The sequence below is a fragment of the Oncorhynchus gorbuscha genome, linkage group LG10 (genome assembly GCF_021184085.1).
Source record: "Oncorhynchus gorbuscha isolate QuinsamMale2020 ecotype Even-year linkage group LG10, OgorEven_v1.0, whole genome shotgun sequence".
In the NCBI taxonomy this organism is placed as follows: domain Eukaryota; kingdom Metazoa; phylum Chordata; class Actinopteri; order Salmoniformes; family Salmonidae; genus Oncorhynchus; species Oncorhynchus gorbuscha.
In genome coordinates this window covers 20,301,019-20,327,886 of record NC_060182.1, presented here as the reverse complement: position 1 = coordinate 20,327,886, position 26,868 = coordinate 20,301,019, and the positions used below count along the sequence as shown (strand labels likewise).

The following is a 26,868-nucleotide window of genomic DNA, read 5'->3' as shown; positions in this document are numbered from 1 at the left end:
TTCCTAGGTTTTGCCCTTTCTAGGGAGTTTTTCCTAGCCACCGTGCTTCTACACCTGCATTGCTTGCTGTTTGGGGTTTTAGGCTGGGTTTCTGCACAGCACTTTGAGATATCAGCTGATGTACGAAGGGCTATATAAATATATTTGATTTGATTTGATTCCAAAATGCAACATCAAATTTGTCAAATTTGTGTTTTTTCATTAAAAAATGTATTGCTCATGGGTAACTTCATGTGTATGTAAAATATTACTGTTCTCAGATTTTTTAATGAATTGATTTTAGATGCGTATTAAAATGGGTTTTGTTGTAAAAGGGCAACATATCCATTGTTCAGCTGGAATGGAATGTTCGTGTTCTGTATATTTGACTGTGATATGTTGTCTCACCTAACTATTTTAACATGAATGCACTAACCGTAAGTCACTCTGGATAAAAGCATCTGCTAAATGACTAAAATGTCAAATGTAAATATTTTACATGCAGATCTCATATTACTGTATTGATCAATTGAAATATGTCTCCCTCCATTTAGTATGATAGGGTACGTATTATGTATGTACTTATTATGATATGTATTCATTTGTAGATGTCCATCATCCTTTTCGTACAGTTGGAGTCGGAAGTTTACATACACTTAGGTTGGAGTCACTAAAACAAATTATTGAACCACTCCACAAACTTCTTGTTAACAAACTATAGTTTTGGCAAGTCGGTTAGGACATCTACTTTGTGCATGACACAAGTAATTTTTCCAACAATTGTTAACAGACGGAATTTTTCACTTATAACTCACTGTATCACAATTCCAGTGGGTCAGAAGCTTACATACACTAAGTTGACTGTGCCTTTAAACAGCTTGGAAAATTCCAGAAAATGATGGCATGACTTTAGAAGCTTCGGATAGGCTAATTGACATAATTTGAGTCAATGGGAGGTGTACCTGTGGATGTATTTCAAGGCCTACCTCCAAACTCAGTGGCTCTTTGCTTGACATCGGAAGAAAAAAAAAATCAGACAAGACCTCAGAAAACAAATTGTAGACCTCCACAAGTCTGGTTCATCCTTGGGAGCAATTTCCAAATGCCTGAAGGTACCACGTTCGTCTGTACAAACAATAGTACATCATGGGACCACGCAGCTGTCATACTATTCAAGAAGGAGACGCATTGGTGCGAAAAGAAGTACTTTGGTGCGAAAAGTGCGAATCAATCCCAGAACAACAGCAAAGTACCTTGTGAAGATCCTGGAGGAAACAGGTACAAAAGTATCTATATCCACAGTAAAACGAGTCCTATATCGACATAAAAAAGGCCGCTCAGGCCGCTGAAAGGCCGCTCAGCAAGGAAGAACCACTGCTCCAAAACTGCCATAAAAAAAGCCAGACTACGGTTTGCAACTGCACATGGGGACAAAGATCGTACCTTTTGGAGAAATGTCCTCTGATCTGATGAAACAAAAATAGAACCGTTGACCATAATGACCATCGTTATGTTTGGAGGACAAAAGGGGACATTTGCAAGCTGAAGAACACCATCCCAACCTTGAAGCACAGGGGTGGCAGCATCATGTTGTGGGGGTGCTTTGCTGCAGGAGGGACTGGTGCACTTCACTAAATGGATGGCATCATGTGGCGAGGGAAACTATGTGGATATATTGAAGCAACATCTCAAGACATCAGTCAGGAAGTTAAAGCTTGGTCACAAATGGGTCTTCCATATGGACAATGACCACAAGCATACTTCCAAAGTTGTGGCAAAATGGCTTAAGGACAACAAATTCAAGGTATTGGAATGGCCATCACAAAGCCCCGACCTCAATCCTATAGAAAAGTTGTGGGCAGAACTGAAAAAGCGTGTGCGAGCAAAGAGGCCTACAAACCTGACTCCGTTTCACCAGCTCTGTCAGGAGGGATGGGCCAAAATTCACCCAACTTCTTGTGGGAAGCTTGTGGAAGTCTACCCGAAACATTTGACCCAAGTTAACCAATTTAAAGGCAATGCTACCAAATACTAATTGAGTGTATGTAAAATTCTGACTCACTGGGAATGTGATGATAGAATAAAAGCTGAAATAACTCATTCTCTCTGCTATTATTCTGACATTTCACATTGTTAAAATAAAGTGGTGATTCTAACTGACCTAAAACAGTGAATTTTTACTAGGATTAAAATGGTGGTAATTGTGAAAAACGGAGTTTAAATGTATTTGGCTAAGGTGTAGTTAAGCTTCCGACTTCAACTGTGACTTCAACTGTATGTGTAACGGTCCCGTAATGACAGACGCTGGGAGACAAGAAGCAGGTACAGTGTGTGGATTTAATAAAAGACATGAGCAAAACAAGAACAGCGTCTGGACAGGAGAAACATAACATCAATGCTGACTTGGGAATGAAACTGAGGAAGTGACAGAAATAGGGGAGGTAAATGACGTGATGGAGTCCAGGTGAGTCCCATAATTAAGCGCAAGTGCACGTAACGATGGTAGCAGGTGTGTGTAATGCTGAGCGAACTGGTGACCTTGAGCACCAAAGAGGGGGAGCAGTGTGTTTTGCTTCATGTCTATCTGTTATTAAATCCACACCCTGTCCTTGCTTCTTGTCTCCCAGCATCTGTTGTTACAGAATGCTGACTCCACAATTGGAAGAATCAGGGAGTTACATTTATTATTATTTTGGGGGTTAGGTCCGGGTGAGTCCCATACTTAAGCGCAGGTGCGCTTAACGATGATGCAGGTGTGTGTAATGATGAATGATCTGGTGACCTCGAGCACCGAAGAAGGGGAGCGGGAACAGACGTGACAGTATGATATGTTACGAATTACAATTCATACAACATAAAAATGGCTAAACATATGTTACTTTCCAATTTCCCATTTGTGTAGCTAATGTTAGCTAGGTGGCTAGGTGGATAACGCTAACGTTAGCTAGGTGGCTAACTTTAGATAAGCTAGGGGTTAGGGGTTAAGAGTTAGTTTAAAGGATTAAGGTTAGGTTTAGGGGATGGGTTAGCTAACATGCTAATTAGTCACAAAGTAGCTAAGAAGTAGTAAGTAGTTGCTAAAGTTGTTCTCATCAAATCTCACAGCAAAGGGTCTAAATACTTATGTAACTAAGGTATTTCAGTTTTTTATTTTGCAAACATTTCTAAAAATCTGTTTTCACTTTGTCTTTATGGGGTAATGTGTGTAGATTGATGTTTGTTTTTATCAATTTTAGAGTAAGGCTGTAACGTAAAAAAATGTGGAAAAAGGGAAGGGGTCTGAATACTTTCCGAATGCACTGTATGTAATGTTTTACAACAAAACATGATTATTTGTGTCTCTGAAATGAAACCATCAAGTGATAGATAAAAAAAATATACACGCCTGTCATTGAACATCCCCAATTCATGATTAGATGCTTAAAAAAACACACCAATCTCTTTTAGAAGAAAAAAGCTAATTTACCAAAATGTTAACGTTTATGCAACTGTTCATCAGAATGATGCACAGCTTACTATCAAATCATAATCCAAACATGAGCAATACATCCTTTATACAGTTTATCTGGATACAACCTAACAAGAAATGCATTGCAAGCACATGACCCTATAAACCAAACCTCCATGGTTAGACAGACTGATATCAGCATGGCAAAAAGGGATAGAGTGGGAGGAGAAAACAACAGAAAAATAAATGGATACAGTATGTTGCTTTTTCAATAAATCTGTTGAACAAATATAGCGCTCACAGACGGCAGCAGCTATTCACTTCAAACCAAATCTTATATGGTCAAATTGACCACAATTAAGAAAATTATGAGAATCCTTATGAAAATTGCAGTCGCAAACCTCTCACAAATACATGCGCACACGCATGCACACACACATGCATGCAGACTCCACACACACAACACAAATACACAAAACACACACACAGTACATCTCCTTGATGTGCTAATTGCCAGAGGCCTGTTGGTTCCTGAAATCTAAAGTCTACAGAGGCAAATGATTTCTCAGGATGTAGAAAGCTGTAATTAACGGTGACAAATGTGGGTTCCTCTCCCCCAGTGTGTGTGATGACCCGAAATAGAATCCCTAGGTTCCACCAACCAGGCAGGCAAATCACACTCACATAGCTACTACGCCACAGCACAGTCAGGAGTCAATGTTGGAAGAATAGGACTTGGCAAGAAATGAAGAGAAATGTATACCCTACTCCCTCTGCACATCTTTCCTTCCCCATCCCCCTTTGTAGGCTTTGTGCCAAATTCACATGTATTACAGGGAGAGAGACATGATAAGGTAATATGACAAGAGGGGAGAGGCACCGTGGGATGGGGAGTGGGATGGAACAACAGGAGAGTGATGGTGAGCATAATGCCAGTGCAAAGCAGACCATCACTAGTCCCACTGTTAAGAACAGGAGAATGGATCCAACAGGGAGAGCAGAGAGGCAAATCTTCTCCTTTGGATGTTGCTGGTGATTCACTACCCATGACGTTGAGCTCTGCTTCAAAATTATACTTACACCATTTCGCTTGAGGGTGGAATCTTTCATCTGGGCCTATTATTATTTGAGTGTGTGTGTGTGCGTATGTGTGTGTGAACGAGAGAGGGGGAGAGAAGGAGAGAGTCTGTTGCTATGCATTTTTCCACATCCCTGCCTACCACCAGCCTCTTCACACCAACCATCAGTGAGCTGAGCTGAGTGATCATACTGTGATGCTTCACCACTAAGGGCTCTGAGAGTTCCAAGCCTACAGTGCCTTCAGAAAGTATTCACACCCCTTGACTTATTCCACATTTCGTTGTGTTACAGCCTGAAATCAAAATGGATTAAATGGATTTTGTTCTCAACCATCTACATACAGTATCCCATTTTCAAGTCTTGCTATAGATTGTCATACTGATTTAAGTCAAAACTATCTAGGCCACTCAGGAAAGTTCAATGTTGTCTTGGTAAACAACTCCAGTGTATATTTTGCCTTGTGTTTTAAGTTGTTGTCCTGCTGAAAGGTGAATTTGTCTCCCACTGTCTGTTGGAAAGCAGATCTCTATTCCGTTTCTTTCTATCCTAAAAAACTCCCTAGTCCTTGCCAATGACAAGCATACCCATAACAAGATGAAGCCACCACCATGCTTGAAAATATGAAGTGGTCGTCAGTGATATGTTGTGTTGGATTTGCCCCAAACATAACACTTTGTATTCCGGACTTCACGTTCTTTGCAGTTTTACCTTAACAAATGAGTTGAATATATATTGACTCAAGACTTTCAGCTTTTCAATTTTTATTAATTTGTAAAAATGTCTAAAAACATAATTCCACTTTGACATTATGGGGTATTGTATGTAGGCCAGTGACACAAAATCTAAATGTATCAATTTGAAATGTAGCCTGTAACACAACAAAATGTGGAAAAAGTCAAGGGTGTGTATACTTTCTGAAGGCACTGCATATATACAGCTTTAGTGGTCATGGAAATTCTCAAAGAACTATCTCTCTATATTGTATAGAGAAAGGGGCTTAAAACCTTTTGGGACTAGGGGGCAGTAAGTATTTTCATTTTTGGAAAAATAACGTTCCCGTAGTAAACGGGATATTTTGTCAGGACAAAATGCTAGAATATGCATATAATTAATTAACAGCTTAGGATAGAAAACACTCTAAAGGTTCCAAAACTGTAAAAATATTGTCTGTGAGTATAACAGAGCTGATGTTGCAGGCGAAAGCCTGAGAAAAATCCAATCCGGAAGTGCCTCATGTTTTGAAAGCGCTGCGTTCCAATGTGTCCCTATTGAGCAGTGAATGGGCTAATAACCAGATTACTTTTTCTCTGTATTCCCCAAGGTGTCTACAGCATTGTGACGTAGTTTTACGCATTTATGTTGAAGAATACCCGTAAGCGGCTACATTGCGCAACTGGTCACCTGATGGCTCCCAGAGTGATTCTCGCGTAAAATACAGAGGTAGCCATTATTCTAATCGGTCCTACTGAAAAAACAATTGTCCCGGTGGATATATTATCTATATTATCGAATAGATATTTGAAAAACACCTTGAGGAATGATTATAAACGACATTTGCCATGTTTCTGTCGATATTATGGAGCTAATTTGGAATATTTTTCGGTGATTTCGTGACTGCAATTTCCAGGCGATTTCTCAGCCAAACTTGAAGAACAAACGGAGCTATTTCGCCTACAAAAATAATATTTTTGGAACAAAAGAACATTGGCTATCTAACTGGGAGTCTCGTGAGTGAAAACATCCGAAGCTCATCAAAGGTAAACGATTTAATTTGATTGATTTTCTGATTTCTGTGACCAAGTTACCTGCTGCTAGCTGGACAAAATGCTATGCTAGTCTATCGATAAACTTACACAAATGCTTGTCAAGCTTTGCACCCCCTGTATATAGCCTCGCTATTGTTATTTACTGCTGCTCTTAAAATATTTGTTATGTTATTTTTATTTGATGTTTTCCTTATTTATTTTTAATGAACACTTATTTTTCTTAAAACTTCATTGGGCGTGTATGTACTGTAAGCATTTCAATGCAAGGTCTACACCGGTTGTATTCGGCGCATGTGACAAATAATATTTGATTTGATTTGAATATGTTACGTCTAGTCTTTAGGCCCTGCTGGAATATTAGTAGTGTTTCAATTTTCCAAAAGCTCCAGTGTTCTAAATAATCTGGAAAACCTGCTAGTACATTGTTGAGAAAGTGCCTGGTCAGTCAGTTTCACACCCAAAGGAACCTCCTCACTAAGTTGTAAAAAATGACATCCCATCTTTACCTTCGACTTTCAACAATCAGATTTTTTTCTCATTGATTGTCTTTGATTGTTCTCAGAAGCAGCGATAGCTCATATATCAAATCAAATTTATTTATATAGCCCTTCGTACATCAGCTGATATCTCAAAGTGCTGTACAGAAACCCAGCCTAAAACCCCAAACAGCAAGCAATGCAGGTGTAGAAGCACGGTGGCTAGGAAAAACTCCCTAGAAAGGCCAAAACCTAGGAAGAAACCTAGAGAGGAACCAGGCTATTTGGGGTGGCTAGTCCTCTTCTGGCTGTGCCGGGTGGAGATTATAACAGAACATGGCCAAGATGTTCAAATGTTCATAAATGACCAGCATGGTCGAATAATAAGGCAGAACAGTTGGAACAGTAGCAGCAGCACAGTCAGGTGGACTGGGGACAGCAAGGAGTCATCATGTCAGGTAGTCCTGGAGCACGGTCCTAGGGCTCAGGTCAGTTGAAACTGGAGCAGCAGCACAGTCAGGTGGACTGGGGACAGCAAGGAGTCATCATGTCAGGTAGTCCTGGGGCACGGTCCTAGGGCTCAGGTCAGTTGAAACTGGAGCAGCAGCACAGTCAGGTGGACTGGGGACAGCAAGGAGTCATCATGTCAGGTAGTCCTGGGGCACGGTCCTAGGGCTCAGGTCAGTTGAAACTGGAGCAGCAGCACAGTCAGGTGGACTGGGGACAGCAAGGAGTCATCATGTCAGGTAGTCCTGGGGCACGGTCCTAGGGCTCAGGTCAGTTGAAACTGGAGCAGCAGCACAGTCAGGTGGACTGGGGACAGCAAGGAGTCATCATGTCAGGTAGTCCTGGGGCACGGTCCTAGGGCTCAGGTCAGTTGAAACTGGAGCAGCAGCACAGTCAGGTGGACTGGGGACAGCAAGGAGTCATCATGTCAGGTAGTCCTGGGGCACGGTCCTAGGGCTCAGGTCAGTTGAAACTGGAGCAGCAGCACAGTCAGGTGGACTGGGGACAGCAAGGAGTCATCATGTCAGGTAGTCCTGGGGCACGGTCCTAGGGCTCAGGTCAGTTGAATCTGGAGCAGCAGTTTGATTGATGACACTTTGGAATGAACAGTTGCAAGCACTCTCAGCATTCTCCTTCCATAAATAAATAGCGTCATAAATCCAAATATATATATATATTTTTTTTACCAGCACAGAGGGGCCGGCCAATGTGTGAACTCAACCATATGGGAAGCATTTTGCATACTTTTGTAGGGAAAGTATTATGGATAGGGACTCCATTGGAGCAGTTTGAGCTTGGCTACCAATCCCAACAATAGAAGGAACACTCATTCAAGGCATGATTCATTTAACACCCTGTCCCATTGTTGCAGCTTTTATTGAAAACTAGCTCCATTGTGTAGCCATGTCATGAACAATGGCTGTGTAATGACTCACGCCCATTTCTTTATAGTACTCACAAAGAATTCCAATTTGACAGTGACAGTCAACCATTTAAAAAGGCAGACAATGAAACAAGATCAAGAGATCAAGTCTCCATAGATCAAGTCTAACTCACAAAGCCCCTTGAAGTAGAACAAGAAGGTGTTTATGTAACATACCGTATCAAAATACCATTCCTGGTGTTGCCATAGTTTTTTGTTCACTGAACAGCCTACTATGTGGTGCTTGATGTTATACATTTGATTTGATTGTGAGAATACATATTTAGTTTACCAGGGATGCATGGCAGGACCATAGAATAGAAGCAGAGGGGGATTACATATAGACATGGTTAGCGTTTAATATAGCTTTTATTCTCTGATCCCCTGTAGTAATCATACTACTGTGGGACTTTCATATCAAAGACCATAGTGACACTCTTTGAATACGACAATAGGGTAACTATGAATGTCCAACACAACAATATAACAGTGTGAGTATTTTCAGAGGTTATCTGTTAGCATTAGTGTAAATGTCAGTGGGCTGTTAGTTACAGTATACAGATTAAGACCTTTACACAACACACAATTAACTAATGAGGTGGATCTGGTAGCTATTAGCAACGTGTTTCTGTTTTTGTGGGGCCTGGGAGGCATACAGCCATGTGGGGAGTAAACTCAGCCTGGATGACATCACCACTATGGTAGGGGGGGCCATCACATTAACAACCAGCAGAGAGAAGGACATAAAGGAGAACCAGGAGAACATTTGAGTTTTAACTAGTATATTAGTATGCAATGACAGGTTAAGGTTCAAGACATGGCTACACTGAGCTACAACTGAATTACTGTAACACCATTTCTTCCATTTTACTCCAAATGGGCCTTCGGACAAATTGTCTCTTGTAGGCATGTGGTCATTCTAAGGACAAATGATTTGCTACTGTAAATACTGTTACAATTAGCATTTCAACAAACTAATGGAATAAATAACAAGTCTTCATTTTGTTCTTTATGAGTCCAAATGGACCTCCTGTTTCTAACATAGTAGTGTCGTTCCATGAAAAGAGTGCCTTTTGCATCCCTTTGATATTTAAAGTAGAAATTGTGCCCCAATATTGAATTGTAAAGCTTGTTAAAGTCAATTAAGTGCCCTTTAATATAGACCACATGGAGAATTCAATAAATCAGATTTGTATATTAATAAAGATTTGCTAAAGTGCAAGAATGCAGCATTTTGACATGTCCCTCCATGCACCCTCTTTCAAAGAAACATTGAACATCTAGTAGTCAAATCATAGTGTAAAAGCAGCTTTTGGGCCATTTTCCGGTGTTTTTGTGGGCAGGTCGAGCGTAACACGTCAACTCTATTACGAATAGATAGACAGGCTATAAATGTAGAAGAAAAATAATTATTGTGAATTTTACAAAAGGATTTACTTACAATGATGGCCTACCCCGGCCAAACCCTAATGATGCTGGGCCAATTGTGCGCCGCCCTATGGGACTACCAATCATGGCAGGATGTTATTCAGCCTGGAATTGAACCAGGGTCTACAGTGATGCCTCTAGCACTGAGATGCAGTACCTTAGACCCCTGCGCCACTTGGGAGCCCCAAAATTAAGCGTGCATTCATTTTCCACTCCCTGTTGCACACAACAAGCTTCCATTCCCCCTGTCACAAGGGGATTAATGGCTGATTTAAGATGAAATCATCAACCCTGTTATGGTCAATCCTGTTACTTTATTTTTAACTTAACTTTATCTGGTACTTAATAGGCACTTACTGTAGACATTCTTTTTAATTTAACCTCAAGTTTTTTTCTCATGAAGTTGAACATAAACTCTTTATGACAGAATTAATAAAATAACTACATTTGGTGAAATCCATAAGAAAAAAATATGTTTACCTCTCAGAAAACCGAATTGATGGAACGACCCAGACTCCTTGTTTAGGGCCAAATGCTACGCCACGCCCACGGACGTTAGTGTCTTCTCCGCAATGAGTCTGGATCTGAATACCTCCCCAACCCTTCACCAAATGCGATCACATTAGAGGCCATCTGATTGGTCCAGAAACCAATGGGTTGGTCCAGAGCCAGAACACACATGAGTAAAACAGAGGCTTTGATACTCTGATTGGTTAGAGACAATCCAATCTTTGATGACCTTGTTTTTTACAATGTTCCTCGTGTCCCTTGTCACCACAAATTACTTCAATGATGTCAGTCTCAGACTAAAGTATTTACAGTGGCTTGCGAAAGTATTCACCCCCCTTGGCATTTTTCCAAGTTGGATGAGTTCCGCTGGTGTACAGCAAGTCATACTACAGATTCTCAATTGGATTGAGGTCTGGGATTTGACTAGGCCATTCCAAGACATTTAAATGTTTCCCCTTAAACCTCTCAAGTGTTGCTTTAGCAGTATGTTTAGGGTCATTGTCCTGCTGGAAGGTGAGTCTCTGTCCAAGTCTCAAATCTCTGGAGGACGGAAACAGGCTTCCCTCCAAAATTTCCCTGTATTTAGCGTCATCCATCATTCCTTCAATTCTGACCAGTTTCCCAGTCCCTGACGATGAAAAAACATACCCAAAGCATGATGCTGCCACCACCATGCTTCACTGTGGGATGGTGTCCTCGGGATGATGAGTGGTGTTTGGTTTGTGCCAGACATAGCATTGTCCTTGATGGCCAATTTTAGTTTCAACTGACCAGAGTACCTTCTTCCATATGTTTGGGTAGTCTCCCACATGCCTTTTGGCAAACACCAAATGTGAATGCTTATTTTTATCTTTGAGCAATGGCTTTTTTTCTGGCCACTCTTCCGTAAAGCCCAGCTCTGTGGAGTGTACGGCTTAAAGTGATTTAACGGTGCTCCGTGGGATGTTCAAAGTTTATGACCCAACCCTGATCTGTTCTTCTCCACAACTTTGTCACTGACCTGTTTGGAGAGCTTCTTGGTCTTCATGGTGCCGCTTGCTTGGTGGTGCCCCTTGCTTAGAGTTTGCAGACTCTGGGGCCTTTCACAACAGGTGAATATATACTGAGATCATGTGACACTTAGTTTGAACACAGGTGGACTTTATTTAACTAATTATGTGACTTCTGAATGTAATTGGTTGCACGAGATCTTATTTAGGGGGTTCATAACAAAGGGGGTGAATACATATGCACGCACCACTTTCATTTTTATTGTATTTTATATTTTTAAATCAACATTCTTTTTTCATTTCACTTTACCAATTTGGACTATTTTGTGTGTGTCCATTACATGAAATCCGATAAAAATCCATTTAAATTACAGGTTGTAATGCAACAAAATAGGAAAAACGCCAAGGGGGATGAATACTTGAACCTTCTATTCCCTTGCAAGATAACCTAGGACAAATGTGGTACTAGCAGGATCTGGTAATTCTAAGGACAGACCATTGGTGATTGTACATGCTTAATCCTGTTTCCTTAGCAATTAAAGGCATGGCCAAGTCAACCAACTGTTTGAGGACATTGTTCCAATTTGTAAGTCGCTCTGGATAAGAGCGTCTGCTAAATGACTTAAATGTAAATGTATGTAAATGTTTAAAAGTGTCCAATAGTGCTTCAGTCACACTCTTTCAGGGTTAAGGTTCAATAACCTCTGATTGGCCTCTTAATAAGGAGTCTCTGGTCTTTTAACAATGAATGTAGTTTTACAACAACTAGGAGAAGCCTATATACCATATGAGCTCAGTATATGTCATATTAAGGAGTTTCATTATAGCAGAGCTTGTAAAAAGTCTACGAGGTGCTTAGTATTTCTACAGTGATTTCTTCAGAGTCTGGGTGCTTTCTGACTATGCATGAGTTAACACTGTGTGAACACACACACACACACACACACACACACACACACACACACACACACACACACACACACACACACACACACACACACACACACACACACACACACACACACACACACACACACACACACACACACACACACACACACACACACACACACACACACACAGGGCTGGGGGGGAAATCATTAGCTACAGGGGTAAAATAACTCCCAGCACTCCTCACATTACAATTCCCTCTATGACCAGCTTGACCGCACCTCATCAACTAAAAAACAGCAGCCCTATGCCAGTGGATCAAAACGACCAGGAAGACTTAGGAAAGGGAGGTTTGGGATGCTAGTGGGGAGGGAGAGAAAAATCAAATAAATACGAATCAAGAACTAGTAGGGAAGAGAGAGCGATTTGATGCCTCTTTCAGTAGTTCCCCCTGTTTGATTAACGGTTAGAGAGCCTCCCATGAGGTAAGCAGGAGCCACAGTCACACAGAAAGTGCTTTGTCTAATCAGATCCAGACACCCAGCCGGGTTCTGCTCACCACGTTCTGACCTCCAATTCCTCTGCACTCACAGAAGATAGAGAGGGAGAGAGATGCAATAGGGAGAAAGAAAAATCAAGAAACATGGCAAAATAGCAAGAGATAAATAAATGTATGTGTAAGCCAGGAGTGCTTTACTTTTCATTTGACTTCCCGAATGCGGGGAAAGAGGGCAAAACCCAATCCAGCCCATTCCTGCTGTGGGAACACTGTATGAATGCTGTATGAATGCAGTGCGAAGGCTGCAGGAAGCCTGTAAGAAGCCTGTAGGAACACTGTAGGAATGCTGTAGGAAGGCTGTAGGAAAGCTGTGGTAACACTGTACGAATGCTGTGTAAGGCTGTAGGAATGCTGTAGGAAGGTTGTGGGCTGAGACAATTGGATTAGCAGTGATATTATTATGCTTGATGAGGGGGTTAATAAGAGGCAGGTGGTACAGCACCATAGCAGCTCTGTTGATTTGGAGTGTGTGTGTGTGTGTGTGTGTGTGTGTGTGTGTGTGTGTGTGTGTGTGTGTGTGTGTGTGTGTGTGTGTGTGTGTGTGTGTGTGTGTGTGTGTGTGTGTGTGTGTGTGTGTGTGTGTGTGTGTGTGTGTGTATGAGCATGATATGTGTGTGTGTGTGTGTGTGTGTGTGTGTGTGTGTGTGTGTGTGTGTGTGTGTGTGTGTGTGTGTGTGTGTGTGTGTGTGTGTGTGTGTGTGTGTGTGTGTGTGTGTGTGTGTGTGTGTGTGTGTGTGTGTGTGTGTGTGTGTGTGTGTGTGTGTATGAGCATGTGCGCTCGCATATGTCTGTGCATGTGCTTTTATTTGTGTGTGTGCATGCTTGCGGTTTTTACAGAGGAGTTGTAATAGCTAGCAGCTTCACTGCACTGCGCTCCCTCATCTCATCAAACCCATTTAGGTGATAAGAGAAATCATTAGCAGAAACCCACATCTTTCTGGTCGACTGGATCTAGCCTCTAAAGGAATTCCAAACAGAGAACTCAAGAAAACGAAGGATTTAAAATGCAGATCTGCCATCTGGAGAAGAAGAATTTAGATTTGGGATTTGGGGAGTGTGTGAGAATTTTCTATGTAAATCAGCCTCTTAACAGTGTAGTCAGTTTCATACAGCCGTGGTGATTTACATGGATGTCACAGTCATTTATTGCAGAGCAGAAAAATCCCCTTCCATTTTGACAATCAGTACACCATCCACTTGACTCCATTCAGTATTCACAGTTGTAAATATTAATGTTAGACTATGACACCGAGGCCAGCCTTATGAGTTCGGCTAGTGGGTATGTGTGTGTGAGCATCACAGGAGGTTGGTGGCACCTTAATTGGGGAGGACTTGCTCATGGTAATGGCTGGAGTGGAATAGGTGGAATGGTATTAAATACATTAAACACAGTGTTTGATTCCATTCCAATCGCTCTGTTCCAGCCATTATTATGAACCGTTTTCCCTCAGCAGCCTCCACTGGCATGCATACATGCTTGTCTGTTTTATTGCCCATGTGTGTGCCTCTGTCTGTTTGAATCTATGGGTGTTGAATAGGGTTATGGTATTTCAGAGAGACAATAGTAATGCCATTAGTAGTCTCAGTTCTGTCCCTCAGTGGAGAGACCCCCAGGCCTCGGCCATGGCAGCCACACAGATAGTTCTCATACAGGCTGCTCTCCTCACACTCATCTGCATAGAGCAGTCAGGCTGGGTATCTGTGTAAGCACTTTGTGACAACTGCTGATGTAAAAAGGGCTTTATAAAATACATGTGATTGATTGATTGACAGGAGAGGCCTAACCAACATCACAACCATCACCATCGTCACCACCAGTACAGCACCAGTAGCAGAATCACAACCTGCATTTCCTCTCAGTACCCCTGGTTAGGTAGGCCTACACACACACACATCATCATCAATCACCTTTATCACCATCCTCTCTGGCATACACCGACATGATATCCACCTTAGCTTGGTTTACCCCTTCTCCTGTCTCCCTTTCCAAACTGAGTTTGGCGGTAGGCAACTTTTGATTTCAGGAATCAGGCTTATGGAAAAACCACATGAATTTCACATGTGAAGTGTTCCAAAAACACATGTTTTCATGTAATCACATGTGATCTTAATTTAAGTTAATGTGATAATATGTGACAACATGTAAAGCAACATGTGATAACATGAAACTACACGTGAAGTGTTCCAAACAAATGAAATGAAATGTTGTGGTTTGTATGCATGCTCTGGATAAGAGCATCTGCTAAAGGACTAAAATGTAAATGTCAAGTGATAACATGAAGTCTGTATCGTTCTCTAAGTAATCTCCCTCCTAAGTTGGTCAGGACTTTATACTGTGACAGATTGGAAAATCATATTGTGTGTAGTAGCATAAAGTGAAAGGGACTTCATCAATTGAAAAGCCATAACTATATCTACCCTGTAAAGCTCTATGTTGCCCTTTCATTCATCCTTCATCACACCTCCCTCTAGCCAGGAATGTTACACCGGAGCCATTTTGAAACCAGAACTCACGAGGTGATTGGCCATTTAGAGCAAAAAGAGGACCAGATGGCAGGAAGAGCAGGTCCAGATGGGACTAATTGGTCAGAGCTATGAGGTTAGCACCGAGACACCCTGAAACTAAGCTCAATGGCACCTCAGAAGGACCAAAATGACTCAGAACCTCTGTGTGAAGATTACGAATCTGCTAGACAGATAGACGAGGAGGATGGAGGAGCAGTCGAGGTAAAACGATGGTACGATGGCTCTTGAGCATTCAATCAGTACTAATGAGTGTGTTAATAATGGGCTTGCTGAAGCCAATTTAAGCGTTTTAATATCGAGTGTGTGTGGAGAGGGAATTAGTCATCAGCAGACAGCAGGGAGCTGAAGGCAGAGGCAGCAATCTCAGACACTCCACCAAAGCCTGCGGGATTTTCATGACAACTCGTTGAAGACACAGCATTCAACATTTCGCCCCAGAGAAAATAAATTTGTCTTCCCCCCCCCAAACATCACTCTGCTTCAAAATTACAGTGCATTCGGAAAGTATTCAGACCCCTTCCCTTTTTCCACAAAGAACAGAAATACCTTATTTAAATAAGAATTCAGACCCTTTGCTATGAGATTCCAAATTTAGCTCAGGCAAATCCTGTTTCCATTGATCATCCTTGAGATGTTTCTACAACTTGATTGGAGTCCACCTGTGGTCAATTCAATTGATTGGATATGATTTGTAAAGGCACACACCTGTCTATATAAGGTCACAGTTGACAGTGCATGTCAGAGCAAAAACCAAGCCATGAGGTCAAATGAATTGTCCATACAGCTCCGAGACAGGATTGTGTCGAGGCACAGGAAGGTTACCAAAAAATGTCTGCAGCATTGAAGGTCCCCAAGAACACAGTGGCCTCCAACATTCTTAAATGGAAGAAGTTTGGAACCACCAAGACTCTTCCTAGAGCTGGCCACCAAGCCAAACTGAGAAGGGCCTTGGTCAGGGAGGTGACCAAGAACCCAATGGTCACTCTGACAGAGCTACAGAGTTCCTCTGTTGAGATGGGAGCACCAATCAGGCCTTTATGGTAGAGTGGCCAGATGGAAACCACTCCTCAGTAAAAGGCACATGAAAGCCCGCTTGGAGTTTGCTAAAAGGCACCTAAAGGACTCTCAGACCATGAGATACAAGATGCTCTAGTCTGATGAAACCAAGATTGAACTCTTTGTTCTGAATGCCAAGCGTCTCATCTGGAGGAAACCTGGCACCATTCTTACGGTCAAGCATGGTGATGGTAGTGTCATGCTGTTGGGATGTTTTTCCACTGGCAGGGACTGGGAGACCAGTCAGGATTGAGGGAAAGATTAACAGAGCAAAGTACAGAGAGATCCTTGAAGAAAACCTGCTCTAGAGCGCTCAGGACCTCAGACTGGGGCAAAGGTTCACATACCAACAAGACAACGACCCTAAGCACACAGACAAGACAATGCAGGAGTGGCTTCGGGACAAGTCTCTGAATGTCCTTGAGTGGCCCAACCAGAGCCCGGACTTGAACCTGATCGAACACCTCTGGAGAGACCTGAAAATAGCTGTGCAACAACACTCCCCATCCAACCTGACATAGTTTGAGTGGATCTTCAGAGAAAAATGGGAGAAACTCCGCAAATACCGGTGTGCCTAGCTTGTGGCGTCATACCCAAGAAGACTTGAGGCTGTAATCGCTGCCAAAGTTGCTTCAACAAAGTATTGAGTAAACGGTCTGAAAACTTGTGTAAATTTATATTTTTTACATTTTTATTAAACAAAATCAAACCTGTTTTTGCTTTGTCATTATAGGGTATTGTGTTTAGATTGATAAGGGGAAAAATTAACTATTTAATTAATTTTAGAATAAAGCTGTAACGTAACAGAAAGTGAAAAAAGTCAAGGGGTCTGAATACTTTCCGAATACACTGTTAGTCGGGCTCACATGGCTGCAGATGGGTTTAAAATGAGCTCAGATGATGTCTCTGTCTGCATCAGGTCTCCACTAGTAATCCATATATACTATAATACAACTTTTTTTTATCTCCTCAAGGTGCAATTTATAGGGCATCATCTACAGCAGGGGTTTTCAAACTACGGTCTGCGTACTGCAATTTATCAATCAATTTTTTTGAATGACTTATTTTAAGGAATTTTACATGACTTTTCACAATGCAAATGTTTAAAAATAATAATAGGCATTTAATATGTTACAAATTTGACCGGCAAGATATTTGACTAAAAAAATATATAATCTACTGGTGGTTCTCAAAAGCTTTTGACAGTGATTCGGTGGTCTCCAGACTGGAAAAGGTTGGGAACCACTGATCTAGAGTACAAGGGTCATCTATAAAGAACTACCCAGGTCCAAACCTTAACTGAAACACTAAAGGTAAAGTGACCCCAGTCCATTCGGTAAAGTTACGATTCGCAGCAGTTGTTCTTTCCAGAGATCACACAGTTTAAACCCCATGACTCAGCCATATTAATATTCTTCAGACCAAATATTTTAAAACTGCCCAATTTATCATTAGAACAATTCAATTAAAATGAAAGGTCCAAACTTATTGAGCAAATCAATCTATATGCCAGCTGGGGATAGTTGAGAATGCAAAGTCAATAACCGAAGCACACTCCATAATCATTAATCTGATCAGCTAAGTGAGGGATGCATCCCTCTACATGAGTGTAGAGTGTCACAGCTAATGTCCTCCCCCTCTTCGTTTCACTTCAATCAATTACCCAGTCAGGATGGATCAGTCTTCCACACTGCATTACCCTGTTTGAGGAACGCCTCTGCCAGGCCTGGGCTGTTTTGGCAGAGAGAGGGAGGAGAAAACTAAGGGAGAAAGTAAAGGGAGAGGGATGGAAGGATGGGGGGGGTGAAGAACGAGAATAACCTCTATCACACCCTCATTAATCACCAGTGGGGTACCTTGGAAACACTGACTCCCTCCCACTCGTTCTCTCTTTATCAATCTCTCCCTCTCTCTTTCTCTCTTGCTCTCATTTCCTCTTCATAAACACTCTCTTCGTACTTGTTCTCATCCCTGAAAATCTTCAATTTTGCCTGCTACAGTTTGGGTTGGTCAGACTTGCTTCCCCCCACAATGACAGTGTCACCCTAACCCTAACCCTAACCCTAGCCAACTGGGCAGACAGAGAGAGATGAGGTCCTATCAGGTCTTACCTGACCATCAAGACTGTTGGGATTGTTCAGGAAGGTGCTACTGTGACATCCTCCTACTCTCTCCCATCTCTCTCTCTCTTTTCTCCTCTCTTGGGGGATGTTGTGTATCCATGGGTACAGGACGTGCTAGTGCACAACAGGGAGCTGCCACTACAGTCAGCTGACTACTCGGCAGGAACGTGTACCAGAAGTCACATGACACACTGAATGAGCTGAAGGGCACATACACACACATGCTTGCACACACCCACTTTCTATAACTGAACAAATGAGCTCCAAAGGGTTGTACTTTAAGGAAAGAGCAGCTGATTTCCACCTGAGGCCCACAATTCCACACATATCCCCTCAGCTACACTGGAGGGGCAAGTGTCCTCAAACCATGACTGGATGACTGATCAGGACATAGCTCTGCACTCTAAGGCTTCCAATGGGGGTAACAGCATAGTCGTAAGAGATATCTGCTTCCACTGCTGTTCTAATGACATGAATAGAGAGAGAATTTAGAAAGTGAGAAACCTAAGGTAATTGGAATGTGAGGAAAACATTACGCAGGAGCAATATCCTCTTATTCTATCCTCATCGTCATCATGGGATATTCTTCTTATCGTAACACCTTTAAGGGATTATGAAGCAATGGCACCTGTGTTTTCCTCCTCCACCTGTGTTGAGCGATTCTCTCAGATGACTCTGCTCAGTGCTGTGACTGTAACTTTTGATGTGTCTGCAGTATGCTGTGTGAGTCTGGAGTCTGGGGCGGGTTCTGCGTCACACAGCTGACGGTAATGACTGCACCACTGCAGCCCACATCCTCTCTATTCTTCGATTCCTATTGTTATCGGAATCACAGAAATAGAATTGAATAGCCCCAACTAAACTTTGGGTAGGCATTACACCATAGCAACTGGAAATGCCAATGCAAGAGTGTCAGCCTATATGTAAGAGCATACACATGCATTGTACTAGTTTTCTTTAGCCATTAGACATGCTCTTACCCAAGTAATGTAAAGTAGGACTCGAAGCTTTGAACCTTCATACTGAAGTCAGTCTTATTGAATAGAAAGACTCCAGTCCCCATAGTGTATACTTCTAATAATATTTCTGGATGGATATAAAAGGAAATGACACATTGGGGGATCAATGACGTAATACATCACACAGCAGGCAGAGATCCAAAAGATCATTTCCAGGGAGAAAAACAACCTAGATGAACCTGGATCTCCCACACTACTTCCTGCCTAAGCATAATTCCCGTCCTAATTTAATCAGGCATTCACTAAGGGCGGTCTCATGGGGTCCTGTGTGGGACTAACTGTGTTGTGGTTCTGTGACAGTGACAGCTTTCAGTGAGCAGAGGTTTCCATGGGGCCCCAAACTTGTTCCAGAGACCCTTTTCATGACGTTAGTTTAAAAAGGGTTTATACTGACCTATAGCCATAGGGATGAGTCACTGTCAGCACTAGCAGCAGTGTGACATGGACCATAGGCCTGATTAACTGAGTAGATTTTAATGCCCTGTGATTCATCTTCATAAAAAGATGAATACCCACTCTCACATAGATATTAGTTATGTATGAGACAGTGTGCCGGCATCCTTGTTATTCCATGGACCCTGCACCTGGAGTTTGATGGATGTTCATTTTTAAATTGTGATTCATCAATATCACAATATATTTCAAACGTTCTTAGAGAAAATGGTTCCAAAAGGGTTCTTCGGCTTCCCAATAGGAGAACCAGGTAGAACTCTTTTGGGTTCTATGTTCTATATCTATCATCTCTAGGAGACAGAATGCGCCTCCTTCTTGAGCAGTATGATGGCTGCGTGGTCCCATGGTGTTTATACTTGCGTACTGTTGTTTGTACAGATGAACGCGTTTGGAAATTGCTCCCAATGATGAACCAGACTTGTGGAAGTACACCATTTTTTTCTGAGGTCTTGGCTGATTTCTTTTGATTTTCCCATGATGTCAAGCAAAGAGTTTGAAGGTAGGCCTTGAAATACATCCACAGGTACACCTCCAATAGACTAAAATGATGTAAATTAGCCTATCAGATGCTTCTAAAGCCATGACATAATTTTCTGGAATTTTCCATGCTGTTTAACGGCACAGTCAACTTAGTGTATGTAAACTTCTGACCCACTGAAATAATCTGTCTGTAAACAATTGTTGGAAAAATTACTTGTGTCATTCACAAGTAGATGTCCTAACCGACTTGTCAAACTATAGTTTGTTTGTGGAGTGGTTGAAAAACGAGTTTTAATCACTCCAACCTAAGTGTATGTTAACTTCCGACTTCAACTGTATATGGCAAAAACACACAGTGAAGGTTGCATAGAATTTATAATATTTTTGTATATTGTACTGTAGGAATGGAAAACTTGACAAGAAGAAAACACACTTGTGTGTGTGTAGGAGGGGACAAACAGAAATGATTCTGTTTGATTGACATGCCTGTGCTGTAGGTCCTACCAGAGACCTGCCTCTTACAGTGTTCATTGGCATGTGTGTGGTCCTTTACAATCTGAGGGGGCAAGCATGATCCATTACATCACATCATGAACACATTAGCATGGCATGGCTTCTCAACATCTGGTTTGTGGTCTCTCCTGTAACGCGATCCATATCTCTCCATCATTCACTAGGCATCCTATCGACTGCAGGAGTGCAAGGTCGAGCCACAGCCATTTATAACTGTCTTGTCATGCTACATTACATTATTAATCAGCTCAGTGATACCTCTGAGAACACACACAAAGTATCCTCTGTCAGATGTGTAACCCTCCAGCGTTACATTAGCCACAACATGGTCATTGAGCAGCCCCTTTCATTCAAAGCACAGAACAGTGAGCACACAGATTCAATAACCAACAGTGACCCAAGCAGGAATTGAACCCACAACTGTGGTGTTGCCAGCACCATTCACTAACCCATCCGAGCCACGGCCAATAGGCACTACAGATGCAGATAACTACAGTACAATGCTGCAGGAGGCAGAGCATTCAGGATCTCTGTGTCTTTTTCCACCCACCACCCTTCCAGAATCAGCCGTTTCTGTGGCGACAGAGCTGGGGGGAGAAGCGGAGGGGGTCGGAAGAGGGGGGGGTCGATTCTGTGGAAGTGGAGAGACGACACTTCAATTACAGTGGGAGAGAGATGGAGGGGTGGAAGGAGGGGGAATAAAGGGATGTGAAAGGGTCAGTAGGGAGCTTACGCATCTCTCTGCATCTCTCAACATCTCTCAGATAGACAGATAGGAGTGGCAGAGGCTGTGGCAGAGGCTGTGGCAGAGGCTGTGGCAGAGGCTGTGGCAGAGGCTGTGGCAGAGGCTGTGGCAGAGGCTGTGGCAGAGGCTGTGGCATTCCCAGCGTATTATCCAGATGCAGCTTTTCTCTGAAATCTGCAGTTGTCCTTGTTCTACATGAATGAAGCAAACAACATTCTCCACCATTTCCTCTCAGTCTATTCCTCTATGCTTCTACAGTAACTGACGTAAGAAACAGAAATGGCCTCAATCGATGTCTTCACACACTAAAATGGAGGAATTTCACACTGAATTGATCGTCTATTAAAAACAAACTCCAAAACAGTCAGAGCCTGCTAATAGCAATAGACAATAGACCTAACAGAAACATCTGCAGCAGAAACCCCCCAGAAGCATCTACAAGTGGTTAGTACTAACACATTAAACATCACCACTGAACCCTTTCCCCATGCTGGCTTAGAAAGCCATTCATATGGCTTAGAAGGCGGAAATAGGAGGCAGTTATCAACTGTGTCACGGGCAAGATTACTGCAGTACAGCTCTCCATGCTCCACCCCTGCCCACACAGCTCAGTCCATAGGGATGGATCAGCCTTCACACAGTACAGAGGAGATGATCTAGACCCACAGTCACCCTGAGAACCAGAGGGACAGCTATACAGATATTGATTTATACAGTTGACAGGCTGGCTGGACAGCTGTAAGGTACAGTAGCCTAGCTATGTGGATATTTGCATTCTGTCAGCTGGTCGGTGGTTTAAATCAGAACAGCTGAAAAGACACTTGTGTCTTCATGTTTCATTACTCCTGAGTCAGATAACAGTAATGTTGCTGCTGCTGTGTTCATCCACCCACTCTCTCTCTCTCTCCCTCTCGCTCTTTCTCACTGCTTCTTTCTTTCTCTCTCACTGAAACGCACCAACACAGGCACATACAAGGGCACGTGCGCACACACACACACACACACACACACACACACACACACACACACACACACACACACACACACACACACACACACACACACACACACACACACACACACACACACACACACACACACACACACACACACACACACACACACACACACACACACGTAGGTTGTAAGAGGGATATAGCTCGATACATAACTTGCCATTCAAAAAGTAAACAGGATACACAAACAGAGAGACACACACACACACACACACACACACACATAAACATAGCATCCACACACACACCCATTGTCTGTGGCAGTTCATAATGGATACACCCTAAAAATGGTATCAGACTTTCCACACTTTCCTGTGGTAATATCATTAGCATTAAACCTGTTCAGTCTTATTATAAACACTTCAGTGTTACATCTTTCTGAGTCATCTAACACACCAAGAAACTAAGACGTCACATTCTCTCACCCAAGACGAATGAAAACAATACCAAAGATCAATTCATGAAGTTTTACGAGCACATTAAGCTGTGAACCAAAACACACCATACAATTATTTCCCTCTCTTTCTTTCGTTCTCTCCCTCAATTCAGTGGATACATATGTTTTATTGCCAAAACAGTTCACTACTGCAAATTGAAATCTCTCTCGCCCTCTCTCTCTGACTACAGACTACAGAAAAGCAGCAGACAGACTCACCTCTGTAATTATCTGTCTGTGGCTGCAGGGTTCCGCAGCTGTAGCTTTAGAGAGGTGGTGGACAGGAGGAACTCTCTCTTTTCACTCACAGTGTTGTCATGGCAGTGGTGTGGCAGAGGTACAGTACTGTTCACAGCTTACAGCTCACTGCTCTGTCTGTCGATCACTGAGAAAAACACCAGCTCAGCTCAGCCCCTGGCTCTGACTCTGACTGCAACGCAGCAGCAGTAGCAGACAGATGAGAGGCACGACTGGAGCCTGCAAGCTCTGTCACCAGCTCAAGTCTCCCTCCCTCACTCTGTTATTCTCTCTCTTTCTCTCTTTATTTCTCCTCCAGGCGTGGTGTCTCTCCTCAAGGCTGCTCAGAGGTAAAGGGAGAAGAATACTACAACAGATCAGCACATTCAGGTTGTGTTGGCTTCCTTCACATGCATGGCATGTGTGTTATGAACTTTCTGTGAGCGCTAATGAGAGTTAGGCAAGCAGGCTCTCACTGAGAGATAGACTGATAGAAAGCTACTCCCACCTCTACCCCCCCCCTCCTCTTCTCATCATCTCTCCAGCCTGTTAGAGAGTGAGTCATCGTCTCTGAGCCAATCACAACGCGGCGAACTGCCTATGATTAAAATCACAAGCGTACTAACCAGGGCCGAGGCTCCACCACTGCTCTCATGAGGAGAAGGGGATGAAACAAGGAGGGAAGGAGACGAGGATAAAACAAGCAGAGACAAGGAAGGGGAAAGTCTGAGAGAACGTTTACATATTTGACGATTTTATGGGCGGGGATTCAGTGGACTCTGGTCATATGAGAGGTAGTCAGTGAATGACAGCTGCATTCCTCTTTGAAACTGTGTCACAGTAGTCTGTCAGGAAAAGGGTTTCTCCTCTGATGCATAATTACATCAGGCACAGAAAGTGAAGGGGAATGCAGAGTCCCCTGGTGGATTTGACATCTTCTTGATAATAAGCTATTTTGTCCTGTTGGGTTACGCCTGATTGAATAGGGGGGATAAATAAACCTGCTGGGCAGAATCAGGGAATTCTAGGGCTGATTCTCCTTCTTATTCTGAAGTGCTGCTGATTGCAAACCCTTTACAACTGACCACTGCTGTTGGATTATAATGACATTCATTCAACCAACCTGCCACCATCGACACCAGAGGTCCACAAATTACATTCAGCCGTGGGCCGATTTTCCTTGAGCGGATGGTCGGGGGGGTAGGAGCATAGTTCTAAATAATTTGTACACTGCAAATTGACTGCAAGAATCCCGAACACATATAGTATTTGACAAAAACAGAATTATTTCAAACCTTGATTACATTTGGATATTATCACATATGCCTCTCTATTTATTATTGAATACTTTGGAACAGATTCACTAAATTAAAATCACTTTGAGCTCATTTCCTGGTGATATTATAGTCTCACGTCCATTATTGAAAATTATAACATATATACTCTACCGGTCAAAAGTTTTAGAACACCTACTCATTCAAGGGTTTTTCTTAATTTGACTATTTTCTACATTATAGAGTAATAGTGAAGACATCAAAACTATTAAATAATTCATATGGAATCATGTAGTAACCAAAAAAGTGTTAAACAAGTCTAAATATATTTGAGATTCTTCAAAGTAGCCACCCTTCACCTTGACAGCTTTTGCACACTCTTAGCATTATCTCAACCAGCTTCACCTGGAATGCTTTTCCAATAATCTTGAAGGACTTCCCACATATGCTAAGCACTTGTTGGCTGCTTTCCTTCACTCTGCGGTCTGACCCATTCTAAACCATCTCAATTAGGTTGAGGTCGGGAGATTGTGGGGGCCAGGTCATCTGATGCAGCACTCCATCACTCTCCTTCTTGGTACAATAGCCCATACACAGCCTGGAGGTGTGTTGGGTCATTGTGCTGTTGAAAAACAAATGATAGTCCAACTAAGCCCAAACCAGATGGGATGGCGTATTGCTGCAGAATGCTGTGGTAGCAATGCTGGTTAAGTGTGCCTTGAATTCTAAACAGACATTGTCACCAGCAAAGAACCCCCACACCATAACACCTCCTACTCCATGCTGTATGGTGGGACATCCGGAGATCACCCACACAGTGTCTCACAAAGACACGGTGGTTGGAGCCAAAAATCTCCAATTTGGACTCCAGACCAAAGGACACATTTCCACAGCCTCAACGTCCACAGTGAACAGGCAACTCCAGGATGCTGGCGTTCTGTCCAGTGTCAGTGTTCTTTTGCCCATCCTAAAATTTTATTTTCATTGGCCCGTCTGAGATATGGCTTGTTCTTTGCAACTCTGCCTACAATGCCAGCATTCCGGAGTTTCCTCTTCATTATTGACGTTGAGACTGGTGTTTTTAAGCACTATTTAATGAAGCTTCCAGTTGAGGACTTGTGAGGCGTCTGTTTCTCAAACTAGACACTAATATACTTGTCCTCTTGCTCAGTTGTGCACCAGGGCCTTCCACTCCTCTTTCTATTCTGGTTAGAGACAGCTTGCCCTGTTCTATGAAGGGAGTAGTACACAGCATTGTACAAGATCTTCAATTTCTTGGCAATTTCTCACATGGAATAGCCTTCATTTATCAGAACAAGAATAGTCTGACGAGTTTCAGATGATCTTTGCTTCTGGCCATTTTGAGCCTGTATTCGAACCCACAAGTGCTGATGCTCCAGATACTCAACTAGTCTAAAGAAGGCCTGTGCTAGCTGTGCTAACATAATTGCAAAAGGATTTTCTAATTATCAATTAGCCTTTTAAAATGCTAAACATGGATTAGCTAACACAATGTGACATTGGAACACAGGAGTGATGTTTGCTGACAAGAAACAAAACCAATTAACCCATTAACCAAGATGGCGTAGCAGTGAAGACATGTTTGTTTGTCCTCTCATGTATTTTTTGTATATATATTTCAATTTTATTTTCGATCACTTTTCGATTTTTTATTTGATTATGCCTTCCGGTAACCTGCCTCACCCAATGTGATACGGAATCGCTATTATTTTCAATTTTAGAACACATTCAATAACCTCCAGAAGCTAACCAGCTAATTAGCTACAAGCTATTTAGTCATTGTTAGCCACTGCTAGTGGCTTTTACCTTCTGCACAGATATCAGCCCTGTTTTTAGCCTGGATAATACTCGCCAGTCTACCAGTATCGGACTGTCTCTCCACAACAACGCCGGATTCCTGCCGTAATCCCTGGACCACTACTTCTGATCTTCACAGCTAACTTGCACCTTGCTAGCTCACAGCTTGCAGCTAGCTAGCTCACAGCTTGCACTCACCGTGGCACCCAGTACCGAAGCTATCCCTGAGGCCAATCTCCCGGCCTACTCAGCTGTTCACCCGAACCCCACTCATACACGGCTAGAGCCTAATACACCACCGGATCCTTGCTGTAAACTCTGGACTGATTGGCTATAGTGGCTAACGCCACTGCCAAGGAAGCTAGCACCAGTTAGCCGTGAGCCAGGCGCATCTCCTGGCTAGCAAACTAAATTCTACAATACCTCTTTTGCCATCTGGCTTGGATTCTCTGTCGACACGGCGTCCCGCTGCACCATCACGACTGGTCTGCCGATGAATACTCCATTCGCTGTGTCTTCAACCGGCCTCTGGCGGAGCAGACGCTCCTACTAGCCCCGGGCTACTAACTTTAAACGACGTGTAGCCCGCGTGCTAGCATAGTGGCGGCTTCCCTGTT

General features: G+C 42.7%; 1 protein-coding gene across 2 annotated transcripts in view; it reads right to left on the bottom strand.

Moving 5' to 3' along the window:
- LOC124045657 (prickle-like protein 2) overlaps positions 1 to 23,623 on the bottom strand; it is a 64,734-nt gene extending 41,111 nt beyond the window's left edge. For both annotated transcript variants that reach the window (XM_046365132.1, XM_046365131.1), the window contains exon 1: positions 23,142 to 23,623. The gene's annotated coding sequence lies outside the window, so the exon portion shown is untranslated. The remainder of the gene's footprint in view (positions 1 to 23,141) is intronic.
- Between the last annotated feature and the right edge of the window lie 3,245 nt (positions 23,624 to 26,868).